The sequence below is a fragment of the Arachis stenosperma genome, chromosome 1 (genome assembly GCF_014773155.1).
Source record: "Arachis stenosperma cultivar V10309 chromosome 1, arast.V10309.gnm1.PFL2, whole genome shotgun sequence".
Taxonomy (NCBI): domain Eukaryota; kingdom Viridiplantae; phylum Streptophyta; class Magnoliopsida; order Fabales; family Fabaceae; genus Arachis; species Arachis stenosperma.
The window spans coordinates 107,287,350-107,302,141 of NC_080377.1; the positions used below are offsets into that span (position 1 = coordinate 107,287,350).

The 14,792-nt window shown below is 39.1% G+C and overlaps 1 non-coding gene across 1 annotated transcript; it reads right to left on the minus strand.

Moving 5' to 3' along the window:
• Positions 1 to 7,195: 7,195 nt before the first annotated feature.
• Positions 7,196 to 7,303, minus strand: LOC130949617 (small nucleolar RNA R71). The gene has a single exon (XR_009073426.1). It is a non-coding gene; the product is annotated as a small nucleolar RNA R71 (small nucleolar RNA).
• Positions 7,304 to 14,792: the final 7,489 nt, after the last annotated feature.

Below are 14,792 nucleotides of genomic sequence, written 5' to 3' on the forward strand. Positions count from 1 at the left end.
GGATCGAGTAGCTTTAGTTTTGAGATCGGCTTCGAGTTTTAGAAGTTCATCTTCTAATTCTCGGCGTCGCCTTATCTCCCGATGCAGATCCTCTTCTTTTTCGCGTTGATGTTGGGCTTCTTTCTCGAGTTGCTTTAATCGATCTTGAAGCGCCTCTATCACTCCTGGATTTGATGAATTTTTGTCCCCGTTGGGCTCCGAAGTATATTTGAGTGTAACATCCGCGTTCTTGTGCGGCGTTCTATCTTCCAAACCTGAATCGTGGTCGTTGTCATGGTCGTCCGCCATGGTGATGGGATGACTTCCAAGTTCCCCGGCAACGGCGCCAATGTTCTGAGGGTTTACCTAAAACTGTAGGTCAATCTCAGACGAGATCTTCTGTGCTGGTCAGAGCCGACGTGTCCGGCAGGTGTGTAGCAGCCGGAGCTGGTGTGTCTGACTTGTGGAACTGAGAATGCTGCTGATCCCTTGTCACCGAAGGGTGGGGGTACCTGCAAGGGACTCCGATGCTTAAGTTAGCAAGGGTATTAAACAGGTATTGAGTAGAATCAGAGTATGAGTTATACTTGGGTGCTCCAGTATATTTATAATAGCGTAGAATGACCTTCTTAGATAAGATAAGTTAGTTATCTTATCTTATCTTTATCTTATCTTCAAGTGAGGTCAACTTATCTTCAAGGGAACCGCCTTTATCTCTACGGGCTTGGGCTGCCCTTGGATTTGGGACGTGTTCCTCTATTTGGGCCCTTTGTTTGGGCTTTCCTGTGACTTGGCCGAGCTCTTTGAGAAGGGGTCGGGTTGTCCTGACCTGAAGAGGTTGGTCACTTTGTCTGTAGAACATCCTAGGTCGAACAGCTCAACCCAGGGTATGAACACTTTGGTTTATCTATTTCTCTTGTTGAGTTGTTTATTTCCCCAATTTGGTTTATGAACTCCATGTTATATTCAACTTCCTTTTAATACAATTTGAAGTATTTCATGTTTATTGCCTCTTCTATTATTTGTTATCATTGATTTTGCAATTGTTGGTTTTAGGTTTTATATTCTATTATTACTTTTCTATTCTTTTATTTTATGCCTTCCAAGTATTTGATAAAATTCTTGGAAGGATGTTAGAGTAGATTTTATGTTCTTGGCTTGGGATGGTAACGTAGGAACTCTTGAGTTATTAATGTCTAAGTAATTGACGATTGGTAGCCATTGACTCTAGTTCTTACTAGTTAAATTGGTGGAGAGCTAGGACTTATGGACTTGGATTAATATAACTCATTTAACTTTCCTTTACTACTAGTTAGAGGATGAATTAATGGGATTGATCCTTGCTAATTCTCATCTTGTAGTTAGTGATAAGGATAGAGATCCTTGACCACCAAACCTTGCCAAGACCGTTTTATCATTTAAATTCCATTGCAATTTACTTTCCTTGTTTCTCATTCAAAACCCCCAAAAATACACATTTCCACAACCAATTATAAGTACACTTCCCTGTAATTCCTTGAGAGACGACCCGGGGTTTAAATACTTTGGTTATTATTTTTAAGGGATTTGTTACTTGTGACAACCAAACTTTTGTATGAAAGGATTATTGTTGGTTTAGAAGCTATACTTTCAACGAGAATTTATTGTAAAATTCTAGACAACCCAAAAATCTGATAATCAAAATGGCGTCGTTGCCGGAGAATTACAGACGTGTGCCTTATTATTGGTTATTGTAAATATTTGCTTTTTGCTTGTTTGTTAGTTTTTGTTAGTTTTAGGACTTTGTTGCTTATTTTTATTAGTTTTTGTTTTATTTGCTACTATGAATTCTCATCCCTTTGGCTATGAGTTTGGTTCAAACTATGTTGCAGGAAATAGAAGCTACAATGAGGAAATGTATCAAGGATGGAACAATCAAAGGTGGGAGAAGCCTCAAGCATATACTCAACCTTCTTGGCAACAACCTCCTCCGGTCTCATATAGGTATAACTCCAATCCTAATGCATACCAATCTAATGGATGTGGTAGTCCTTCTTGTACGTGTCAACAACCACCACCACATGCCTATGAACCCCCTTCTCAACATAGTTCTGAATAACCATACTCACAAGCCCCTTACCACAAAACACCCCCATATGACCCTAATCCTTACCCACCATACTAACAACCATATGAGCCATATGAACCATATATAGAACCATCACTATTCCAACCTCAAAACCTACAAGAACCACCCCCTCCATACTATTACCAAGATGGACCACCTCCAATGTATGCAAATTTTTAACCACAAGATAAGTCCTACTTTTCACCACAACCCTCCATAGAAGAATATTTATGTCCATTGATCCAAGAGCAAGATGATCTTACTTATACTTGCAACGCGCTCAAGGAAACAATGGACCAGCTTCAAGCAGCTATCCATCAATGGGATTCATGCCCCAAGCAAAACATGTTCAAGGATGAGCGTGGAGGAGCAACCGTGGAGTGTGTTGTGCATTAAGTGGAAACATTGGAGAGTGTTGAACCGCCACAACCCTACCAAGAAGAACCACCTTCCTATTATGACTCCTTCCTCCAAAATAATGAACCCTCCTATCCACCCCAAACCCCAATTGATGATTCTCTCACTTTGCTACTTCAAGAACAAAGAGAAATGCAAAGAGAGGCACTAGAATCTGTCGCCTCCTTGGAAGAGGTAGTGCATCAATTAGCCTCCCAATGCTTGAGCACTCAAAGCGCCCCCATGGCTACATGTGGGGAATCAAATGAAGAGTATAGCATGAAGGAGAGATTGGAACAATTGGAGGAACCTATGATTAATGAAAACAAGAAAGAAGTGGTTGAAGACTTGGGAGATACGGAACCTCATTGGAAAAGTCAAGTCATAGAGCCTCCTTCTAAGAGTTTGAAATTGATGTTGAGGAGGGTGTACAACCTCACATGCCCTTGGTGAGCAATGAAGAAGAGATTGAATTGGAAGAAAGCTACCAAGAGGAAGAGGTTGATATTGAAGAAGCTTGCAAAGAGGTGAAAGTTGTCAGGAAAGAACACACGGAAGTGAAGCTTGAAATCACCTTGCCAAAGTTGTAGGAGACCCCTCCCCTTAAGTCGCCACCATCCTTCACAACATTCAAGTGGGTAAAATTCATATCCCTTAGCTTTCTCATTCCACTTGAATATGGGCTACTTGAGACAGATGGTCAACTTAGAGCTCTTTATGGCGTTAAGAGTAAGAGGAAGATGATTAGTGGTTGGAGTTGTCAGCAAGGTTCAATATGGTTGTATGCTCCAAGTTGAAATGCAAAGGTTGGTGTAGAGCTCGATTGAATGGGTCTAGGAAGTTGTTTGGCCGCTTCAGTGAGAATTCAAATTGTTTGCCACCCGGTTGGAACAATGGTGACCAACACAAAGACGGGTGCAAAAGCAAGGTTTGGGACCTCGGAATTCATTCTAGCAATCAACACTCTTGGGGCCTTGTCACTTGCTTCAACTTGCTTGAAGGCGTTATGCGCCTAGTTTGGGATCCTGGAGGCTATTGGAATTGCAAGCATTGGTGAGGATTCCTGGAAGAGTTCAAGAATAAGCCGCCCTGAAAAGGAGCTCACCAAATGTCCAACTTAAGGACTTTAACTAAAAGTGCTAGGTGGAAGTGATGAGCGGATAATTTATACGCTTTTTGGCATTATTTTTAGGTAGTTTTTAGTAAAATCTAGCTACTTTTTGGGATGTTTTTATTAGTTTTTATGCAAAATTCACATTTCTAGACTTTACTATGAGTTTGTGTATTTTTTTGTGATTTCAGGTATTTTCTGGCTGAAATTGAGGGACCTGAGCAAAAATCTGATTCAGAGGCTGACAAAGGACTGCTGATGTTGTTGGATTTTGAACTCCCTGCACTCGAAATAGATTTTCTAGAGCTACAGAAATCTAAATGGCGCGCTCTCAATTGCGTTGGAAAGTAGACATACAGGGCTTTCCAGCAATATATAATAGTTTATACTTTGCTAGAGTTTTGGTGACGCAAACTGGCGTTCAAACGCCCCTTCTCTGCCCTATTCTGAAGTCAACACGCCAAAACTGGCATAAAAGTTGGAGTTAAACGCCCAAACAGGCACCAAAGCTGGCGTTTAACTCCAAGAGAAGCCTCTACACGTGTGAAGCTCAATGCTCAGCCCAAGCACACACCAAGTGGGACCAGAAGTGGATTTCTGCATCATTTACCTACTTCTGTAAACCCTAGTAGCTAGTTTCATTATAAATAGGACCTCTTACTATTGTATTTTCATCTTTTGATCATCTTTTGATATCTTGATCACATTTTGGAGGCTGGCCTCACGGCCATGCCTGGACCTTGTTCTTATGTATTTTCAACGGTGGAGTTTCTACACACCATAGATTAAGGTGTGGAGCTCTGCTATTCCTCGAGTATTAATGCAATTACTACTGTTTTCTATTCAATTCATGCTTATTCTTGTTCTAAGATATTCACTCACATTTCAACCTGATAAATGTGATGATCTGTGACACTCATAATCATTCTCACCTACGAATGCGTGACTGACAACCACTTCCGTTCTACTTAAGATTGAGCGTGTATCTCTTAGTCTCCATTCCGAAAGATTGGAGTCTTCGTGGTATAAGCTAGAATTATTGGCGGCCATTCCTGAGATCCGGAAAGTCTAAACCTTATCTGTGGTATTCCGAGTAGGATCTGGAAAGGGATGACTGTGGCGAGCTTCAAACTCGCGACTGTAGGGCATAGTGACATACGCAAAAGGATAGTAAATCCTATTCCTACACGATCGAGAACCAACAGCTGATTAGCCATGCGAAAAATCATAGAGGACCTTTTTCACTGAGAGGACAGAAAGTAGCCATTGACGCTAGTGAAACCCAACATACAGCTTGCCATAGAAAGGAGTATGAAGGATTGGATGAATGCAGTAGGAAAGCAGAGATTCAAGAGGGATGAAGTATCTTCATACGCTTATCTGAAATTCCCACCAATGATTTACATAAGTATATCTATCTTATTTTTTGCTTATTTATCTTTTAATTATTAAAACTCCATAACCCATTTGAATCCGCCTGACTGATATTTACAAGGTGACCATAGCTTGCTTCAAGCCGACAATCTCCGTGGGATCGACCCTTACTCACGTAAGGTATTACTTGGACGACCCAGTGCACTTGCTGGTTAGTTGTGCGAAGTTGTGACAAAGAAGTGAGATTACAATTGTGCGACCAAGTTGTTGGCGCCATTGTGTATCACAATTTCGTGCACCAAGTTTTTGGCGCCGTTGCCGGGGATTGTTCGAGTTTGGACAATTGACGGTTCATCTTGTTGCTCAGATTAGGTAATTTTCTTCTTATTTTGTTTTCAAAAAGTTTTCGAAAATCTTTTAAAATTTTTCTTCTTTTTCGTTTTTCCAAAATTATTTTCGAAAAAACCAAAAAAAAATTCATAAAATCATAAAAAATCCAAAAATATTTCATGATTCTTGTTTGAATCTAGTGCCAAATTCTAAGTTTGGTGTTAATTATATGATTTTGATTGTCCTACAATTTTCGAAACACATTCATCGTGTTCTTTATGATCTTCAAGCTGTTCTTGATGAATTGCCCTGTTTGATCTTCATGATTTCTTGTTTTGCACTGCATGATGTTTTACATGTGCATTCTTGCAAAGCATATGGCCCAAACATGAGAAAATTCTAAGTTTGGTGTCTTGCATATTTTATTTTATTGAAAACTGAGTTCTTGATGTTCATCTTGATCTTCAAAATTGTTCTTGGTGTTCATCTTGACATTCATAATGTTCTTGCATATATCTTGTGTTTTGATCCAAGAATTATATGTTTCGACTCATTCTGTTATTTTTCAAAATTGAAAAAAATATCTTCTTGAATAAAGGATTTAGCAAAATGAAGATCCAAGAACATAAAGCAGAGGAATTACAGAGAAAAAGCTAGGCGTTCAAAATGCCCAGTGAAGAAGGAAAACTGGCATTTAAACACCAGCCAGGGTACCTGCCTGGGCGTTTAAATGCCCAAACCATGCAGCAATTGGGCGTTAAACGCCCAAAACATGCAGCTTATATGCATTTAACGCCAGGATGATTCAAGGAGAGGAATTTTGTTTTCAAATCAAATCTTTTTCAAATCTTCATATTTTTTCAAAATCAAATCTTTTTCAAATGAAATATTTTCAATCATATCTTTTTCAAAATCAAATCTTTTCAAACATATCTTTTTCAAAAATCAAATCTTTTTAATTTCCTTTTCAAATATTTTTCAAAATAAATTTCAATCATATCTTTTTAATCATCTCTTTTTCAATTCATATCTTTTTCAAAAATTTGATTTCAAAAATCTTTTTCTAACTTATTATTTTTTCAAATTTATTTCTCATCTGTTTCAAAATCACCTAATCATATTTTTTTTACTTCAATTTTTGAAAACCACAACCAATTTTTCAAAATTATTTTAAATTTTCATTTTTTAGTTATAAGTTTTTTTCGAAAATTCCTCCTCTATTGTGAATTCGAACCCCATCTCTCTTTGTGTGTTCGAAATTTTACCTACCTCCTTCTTCTATTCCTCTAACACCTCAAGGAATCTCTATACTGTGACATAGAGGATTCCATATTTTCTTTGTTTTCTTCTCTTTCATATGAGCAGGAACAAAGATAAAGGCATACTTGTTGAAGCTGATCCTGAACCTAAAAGGACTCTGAAGAGGAAGCTAAGAGCAACTAAAGCACAAAACTCTGAAGAGGACCTCACTGAAATTTTCGAAAAGGAAGCAGCAAAAGAAACAATTATGGCCGAACCAAACAACAATGCAAGGAAGATGCTTGGTGATTTTACTACACTAACTTTCAACTTTTATGGAAGAAGCATCTCAATCCCTGCCATAGGAGCAAACAATTTTGAGCTAAAGCCTCAATTAGTTTCTCTACTGCAATAGAACTGCAAGTTTCATGGACTTCCATCAGAAGACCTTTATGAGTTCTTAACTGAGTTCTTGCAGATCTGTGATACTGTTAAGACCAATGGAGTTTATCCTGAAGTCTACAAGCTTATGCTTTTCCCTTTTGCTGTAAGAGATAGAGCTAGAATATGGTTGGACTCACAACTTAGAGATAGCCTGGACTCTTGGGATGCTGGTCACGGCTTTCTTAGCCATGTTCTTTACTCCTCAAAAGCTGAGCAAGCTTAGAGTGGATGTTCAAACCTTTAGACAAAAAGATGGTGAGTCCCTCTATGAAGCTTGGGAAAGATACAAGCAACTGACCAAAAAGTGTCCTTCTGACATGCTTTCAGAATGGACCACATTAGATATATTCTATGATGGTCTGTCTGAATTTTCCAAGATGTCACTGGACCACTCTGCAGGTGGATCCATTCACCTAAAGAAAATACCTGCAGAAGCTCAGGAACTTATTGAAATGGTTGCAAATAACCAGTTCATGTATACCTCTGAGAGAAATCCTATGAGTAATGGGACGCCTCAAAAGAGAGGAGTTCTTGTAATTGATGCTCTGAATGCCATACTGGCTTAGAACAAAATATTGACCCAACAAGTCAATATGATCTCTCAGAGTCTGAATGGATTGCAAAATGCATCCAACAGTACTAAAGAAGCATCTTCTGAAGAAGAAGCTTATGATCCTGAGAACCCTGCAATGGCAGAGGTGAATTACATGGGTGAAGCCTTTGGCAACACCTATAATCCTTCATGGAAAAATCATCCAAATTTTTTATGGAAGGATCAACAGAAGCAAAGCTTCAATAATAATAATGGTGGACGAAACAAGTTTAGTAACAGCAAATATTTCCCATCATCATCTAAGCAACAAACAGAGCATTCTGAGCAGAATCCTTGTAGCTTAGCAAACATAGTCTCTGATCTATCTAAGGCCACTCTTAGTTTCATGACTAAAACAACATCCTCCATTAGAAATTTGGAGAAACAAGTGGGCCAGCTGAGTAAAAGGGTTACTGAAACTCCTCCTAGCACTCTCCCAAGCAATACAGAAGAGAATCCCAAAGGAGAGTGATAAACCCCATTTGTAGGGTTTATCTTGTATTGATTTTAAGAGATTTTAACACCTTTTACCCACATTTATTCAATGAAATAGCATGGTTTTAGTTATTCTCCTTTAATTGTGCTTGAATGTGAAAACATGCTTTTTAGAACTTAAAATAGCTAAATCTAATTCTCCTTGATTCCATTATATGCCTTGATATGTTTGCTAAGTGATTTCAGATTTAGGGGGCAAGGATTGGACCAAGGGAATGAAGGAAAATCATGTAGAAATGGAGAACTCATGGAGAAATAAAGGAAACGCAAAAGCTGTCAAGCCAATCTCTTCGCACTTAATCGACCATAACTTGAGCTACAGAGGTTCAAATGATGCGGTTCCAGTTGGGTTGGAAAACTAACATCCGGGGCTTCGAAACGATATAAGATTTGCTATGGTTGAACCACGCATGGTGATGCGTACGTGCATAGTACGCGCACGCACCGTTGCTGCCACATGACCCACTTAATGTAACACGTTGCCAGCGATTTTAGAAGCCTTGTGGGCCCAATCCAACTCATTTCTGATGCTATTTAAGCCAAGGATTGAAGGGAAATCAACATACTTTCATACTCTACAAATTAGTTACCATTAGTTTAGTTTAGCTTAGTTTAGTAGTTAGAGTTAGTTTTTAGAGAGAGAAGCTCTCACTTCTCTCTAGGATTAGTATTAGGATTAGTTCTTAGATCTAGGTTTTAATCTTTGCTTTCTTCTACTTCTACCTTTCAATTCTTTGTTGTTACATTCATCTTCCTCTATTCTTTTGTTGTAATTTCCTTTATGTTGTTCTTATACTTTGTTGTAGATCTACTTTTGTTCCTCCTATTCTCTTTCAATTCAATAAGAGGTAATTCATAATAATTGTGTTCATTTGATTTGTTGTTGTTTAATTCCTTGCAATTGAGTAGTGTAGATTTACTTTTCTTGCAATTTTACTATGCTTTCCTTTTATGCCTTCCAAGTGTTTGATGAAATGCTTGGTTGGATTTTAGAATATAATTTTATGCTCTTGGCTTGGAGAGGTAACTTAGGAACTCTTGAGTTACTAATGTCCAAGTGATTGATGATTGGGAGCCATTGACTCTAGTTCTCACTAATTAGATTAGTGGAGAATTAAGACTTATGGACTTGGGTTGATATAGCTCATTTAACTTTCCTTTACTACTAGTTAGAGGATGACTTAATGAGATTAATCCTTGCCAATTCTCATATTGTGGTTAGTGATTAGGATAGAGATCCTTGACTACCAACCCTTGCCAAGACCTTTTTAGCCATTAGTTTACTTTCTTGCCATTTATTTTTCATGCCTCTTATCAAAACCCCAAAAATAACTCATAACCAATAACAAGACACTTCATTACAATTCCTAGGGAGAACGACCCGAGGTTTAATACTTCGGTTTATAGATTTTAGGGATTTGCTACTTGTGACAAACAAATTTTTGTATGAAAGGATTAGTGTTGGTTTAGAAACTGTACTTGCAACGAGATTTCATTTGTAAAATTCTAAACCGTCAAAAATCCAATCATCAAAATGGCGCCGTTGCCGGGGAATTGCAATGGTGTTGTGTTATTGGTTATTGTATATATGTGAATATTGTGAATATATTGCCTTTTGCTTTTTTTTCTAGTTGTAGAATTTTGTTTCTCTTATTTTCTATTAGCTTTTGATTTTTGTTTTCTCTTTTCATCACAAATTCTCACTTTGGCTATGAGTGTGATTACAACTATGTTGTAGGTGATGAAAACTATAATGAGAATGTGTATCAAGGATGGGATAACCAAAGGTGGGAGGAGCTATATGTATATGATCAATCCACATGGCAACAACCTCCACCAATGCACTATGAAGAAGAGCCATTCTATGATGCATACCAATCCAATGGCTATGGTGAATCTCCCTGTGACTTTCAAGAACCACCACCATATGCCTATGAGTCATACCCTCAACATAGCCCTCAACCATACTCACAAGCCTCTTTTCACCAAATACCTCTATATGACCTTGATCCATATTCACCATACCAACCACCTTTTGAATCATATGAGCCACACATAGAACCGCCACCATTCCAACCTCAATACTTCCAAGAACCACCTTCAATAAATAAAAATTTTCAACCACAAGATAAATTCTACCTTCCATCACAACCTCACTGATGACAAGTCATCTTAGCCTAGTTTCACTAGTCTTTTTCTTTTGTTTTCACTTGAATTATGCACTTTCTTGAGGCTTAAGCAAGCCAATTTAGGCAGATTTTCATGCTTCCTTTGATTGAATCAACCATAGATAAATTAATGCAATTTCATGAGGTTTGATGCCATAATTGGTGCATATTAGTATAGAATGATCATCTCATGATTTCAAGCATAGCTTTGATGTGTTTGGTTGATTTATGATAGGTGAAGAGAGCTTGGAAAAGGATTGAAGTGAGAAGGAATGGCTAGAAGCTAAGAGAAGACAATGAAACAAGTGAAATTGAACCAGGAAGAATGAAGTTGGAGTTGAAGTTAGCCCTCAAACGTTGGCACAAACTTTTGGACTTAAAGTTAGCCTCAACGTTAGCCCCCTAACTTGGAGGCTAACGTTGGAAGTTGAAAATCACTCCCAGGGCTAGCCAACGTTTGCGCCAATGTTAGCCCCCTAACTTGGAGGCTAACGTTGGCATGAGAATGTCCTCCCAGGGTGCTTCACGTTTGCGCCAACGTTAGCCCCCTAACTTGGAGGCTAACGTTGGCATGAGAAATCTCCTCCAGGGTGTGCCAACGTTTGCGCCAACGTTAGCCCCCTAACTTAGAGGCTAACGTTGGCACCACAAGCATACAAAGCAAGGCCAACGTTAGGGTCAAAGTTAGCCCCCTAACGTTGGCACCAACGTGAGTGGCAGGAGGAGATGTTTGCTGATATGAAAAGTTGGCCTCAAAGTTAGCCCCCTAACTTTGAGGCTAACTTTGAATCCAACTTTGCAAAACCCAAATCCGGTTCAATTGGTTCACTTGGGTTTCTCTCCAAACTTCAAGAGCAATCAACCAAGGCCTCTTTCAAACCAATTCCACCAAGAGCAAAGGCCCAACTCAAGGCTTGAAGATCAATTGAAGAAAGTGTATAAATAGGCTAAGATTCAAGTTAGTCGGGGAGCTTCCCTTTGGAGAGTTTTTAGAGAGTTTTCTTTTCTGTTTTGGGGAGCCTGAATGATCTTTATTTTCTTAGTTTAATTGCTTTCAATTTGAATTACATTTGTCTTGGATCTTGGGTTGGAGAATTGAAGGAATTCTGTTTCAATCTCACCTTAGATCTCTCTGTTGATTTTCACTGCAATTTAATTTCCAATTCGGTCCATTGCTTCCTCATCTAATCTCTTTGCAATTTACAATTCCATTACTATTGTTCTTGTTGGATCTAGGAAGGCATTGAGATCTAGACTTGGTTTTCTAGTCTCTTGGGTCCTGAGATCTTGATTCATCTTTTGAATTTCCTGTTTCTTGCTTTATTTGTTTATTTACTTGTCTGTTTGAATCCGATTCAATCCCAATTCCCAATTACTCTTCTGTTTGATGCAAGTTAATTTCTCTTTGTTTAATTCCTGCAAATCCAAGTCCCAATCCCCTTTACATTTCAAGCCATTTACATTTCTTGTCATTTAAGATTCTTGCAATTTACATTACTTGCTCTTTAAGTTTCTGCCATTTACTTTCTTGCTCTTTAAGATTCAGCAATTTATTTCTTGTTCTCTTTACTTCCAATGCAACTTAAATTCTGCAAGTTACCCATCAATCAATCAAATCTTGATTCGCTTGACTAAATCAACCACTAAACTAAAATTTCTCAATCCTTCAATCCCTGTGGGATCGACCTCACTCCCGTGAGTTTTTATTACTTGATGCGACCCGGTGCACTTGCCGGTTAGATTGGTGTTGTTTTTGGGAGAGATTCATTTCTCAAACCAAAAATAATCCCATCACTCACATAGAAGAATACTCATGTCCATCAATCCAAGAGCCTTATAATCTTACTCATGACATCCAAAAGGAACAAGAATCAAGGGATCATCTCAAGGAAGCATTGGATCAATTTCAAGCAAAAATAATCCCATCAAGTTTTTGGCGCCGTTGCCGGGGATTGATTAGATTGACAATGATTAAGTGAGGTGGTAATTTAGATCAAGCACTTTTTCTTTAATTTTGACTAACCCATTAACTGTTTGAATTTTTGCTTAAACTAACTAAAACTTTAATTTAGCAGTAGATTGAAGTATCATTGGTGCGTACATTTCTTATGATATGCTTGTATGTCAGGTACACGAAGAACCACACTAAATCTTCATGAACAAGATGAGAGGACCCTCAGGAGGTTAAGGAGAGCTGAAAGAGGAAAAAATATTGTTGGAGAAGAGGAATCAGAAGAAGAATTTCATGAGATGGAGGAACATTCAACTAATCCACCAGGTGGAGCAGACAACAACAATGGCAACCCACCTCAGAGGAGAGTTTTGGCTTCTTATACCTTTGCCAATCCTAGACATTGTGGAAGCAGCATCTTGGCTCCAAATGTCAATGCAAACAATTTTGAACTTAAGCCACAACTCATCACTTTGGTTCAGAATAATTGCTCTTTTGGTGGAGGATCACTTGAAGACCCACATCAACACTTATCCACCTTCCTGAGGATATGCAACACTGTCAAAACTAATGGAGTACCTCCTGACAGCTACAAACTGATGCTATTCCCATTCTCTCTCAGGGATAAGGCCACTCAATGGTTGGAATCATTTCCAAGAGACAGCATCAACAACTGGGATGACTTGGTAACCAAGTTCCTTGCCAAGTTTTATCCACCACAGAGGGTTATAAGGTTGAAGGCCGAGGTACAAACATTCACACAAATGGAGAATGAACCCATTTATGAGGCATGGGAGAGGTACAAAGCTCTAGTCAGAAAATGCCCTTCTAACATGTTTAATGAATGGGAGAAGCTGCAAAACTTCTATGAAGGCTTAACACTGAAGTCTCAGGAATCCTTGGATCACTCAGCTGGAGGTTCCTTGCAACTCATGAAAACTGCAGAGGAGGCTCAAGAACTTATTGATATGGTGGCCAACAACCAATACTTCTTTGCTCATCAAAGAAGTCGCCAACCATCACAGAGAAGAGGAGTAATGGAGCTAGAAGGAGTGGATTCAATCCTGGCTCAAAACAAATTAATGCAGCAGCAAATTCAACAACAATTTGAGCAAATGACCAAGAGGATTGACAACCTCCAAGTTGCAGCAGTCAACACTAGCCAACCATCAGTCACATGGGGACAAAATGAAGAAGTTCAAGAAGAGCAACAGCAAGAACAAGTTCAGTACATGCACTCTAATCCAAATGAAGTCTATGGTGATACATACAACCCCTCATGGAAGAATCACCCTAACCTCAGATGGGGAGATACTCACAACCAAAACCAACAACCATGGCAGAGAAACACAAACCAAAACAACCCAAGACACAATCAAAATTTCAACCAGCAGCAAACCAACCAAAATACCTATAGAAAACCTCAAAACAATTACCCCACTCACAACCAATACCAATCCACCAACCAAAATTCCTATCATCCACCAACCACAGCTCATAACCCACCACAAGCACCACCTGAACCCCAAAGAATCACCAACTTGGAAACCATGATAGAAAAAATGATGAAACTCCAAGAAATGACAAACAAAAACCATGAGGCCTCCATAAAGAGCCTGGAAAGGCAGATCGGGCAAATCTCCAAGCAAATTTCTGTTGAGAGACCCTCAAGCTCACTGCCTAGTGACACAATCCCAAATCCCAAGGAGGAATGCAAGGCAATACAATTGAGAAGTGGGAGAATATTGATGAGCAACAATGACACTACAAAGAAACAAAAAGAGGGTATCAAAGAACCAACAGAGGATGAGAAGCAAACAAAAGCAGATCAAGCTAAGGAGCAAGTTGTGGTGCCAACCAAAAGCAAAGAGAAACTCAAGGAATAGGAGACCCAGCCACATAGCTCAAAGGAAAAGACTCAAGGACAGCAGCAAATCGAAAAAAGCATCACACCTCCACTGCCATATCCTCAGAGATTCAACAAAGAGGTTAAGGACCAACATTTCCACAAATTCCTTGAGACCTTCAAGAGGCTGGAAATCAATATCCCTCTAGCTGAAGCTCTTGAGCAAATGCCTTTATATGCCAAGTTCTTGAAGGACCTTATCAATAAGAAAAGAAGTTGGGATGAGAAGGAAATCATATCACTCACGGAGGAATGCAGAGTCTTGATTCAAAAAGGGCTGCCTCCTAAGCTTGAGGACCCAGGGAGTTTCTTGTTACCCTGCACCATTGGGGAAGTGACCATCACTAAAGCAATGTGCGATCTCGGAGCAAGTATTAATTTAATACCATCCTCCCTGGTGAAAAAGCTGCATATAGAAGAAGTCAAACCAGTACAAATGTCACTGGAGCTTGTAGATAAATCAATGGTGCACCCTAGGGGTGTAGTTGAAAATATGTTGGTCAAGGTGGACAGCTTTATATACCCTGCTGACTTTGTGGTTCTAGAGTCAGACGAGGATGATAGTGACTCTGTTATACTAGGACGACCATTCTTGGCCACGGCTAGAGCCATCATAGACATAGAGAAAGGGGAGTTAACTCTCAGGATGCATGATCAGAGGGTCATTCTGAAGGTCTTACCAGAGGCACAGTTTAGTGAA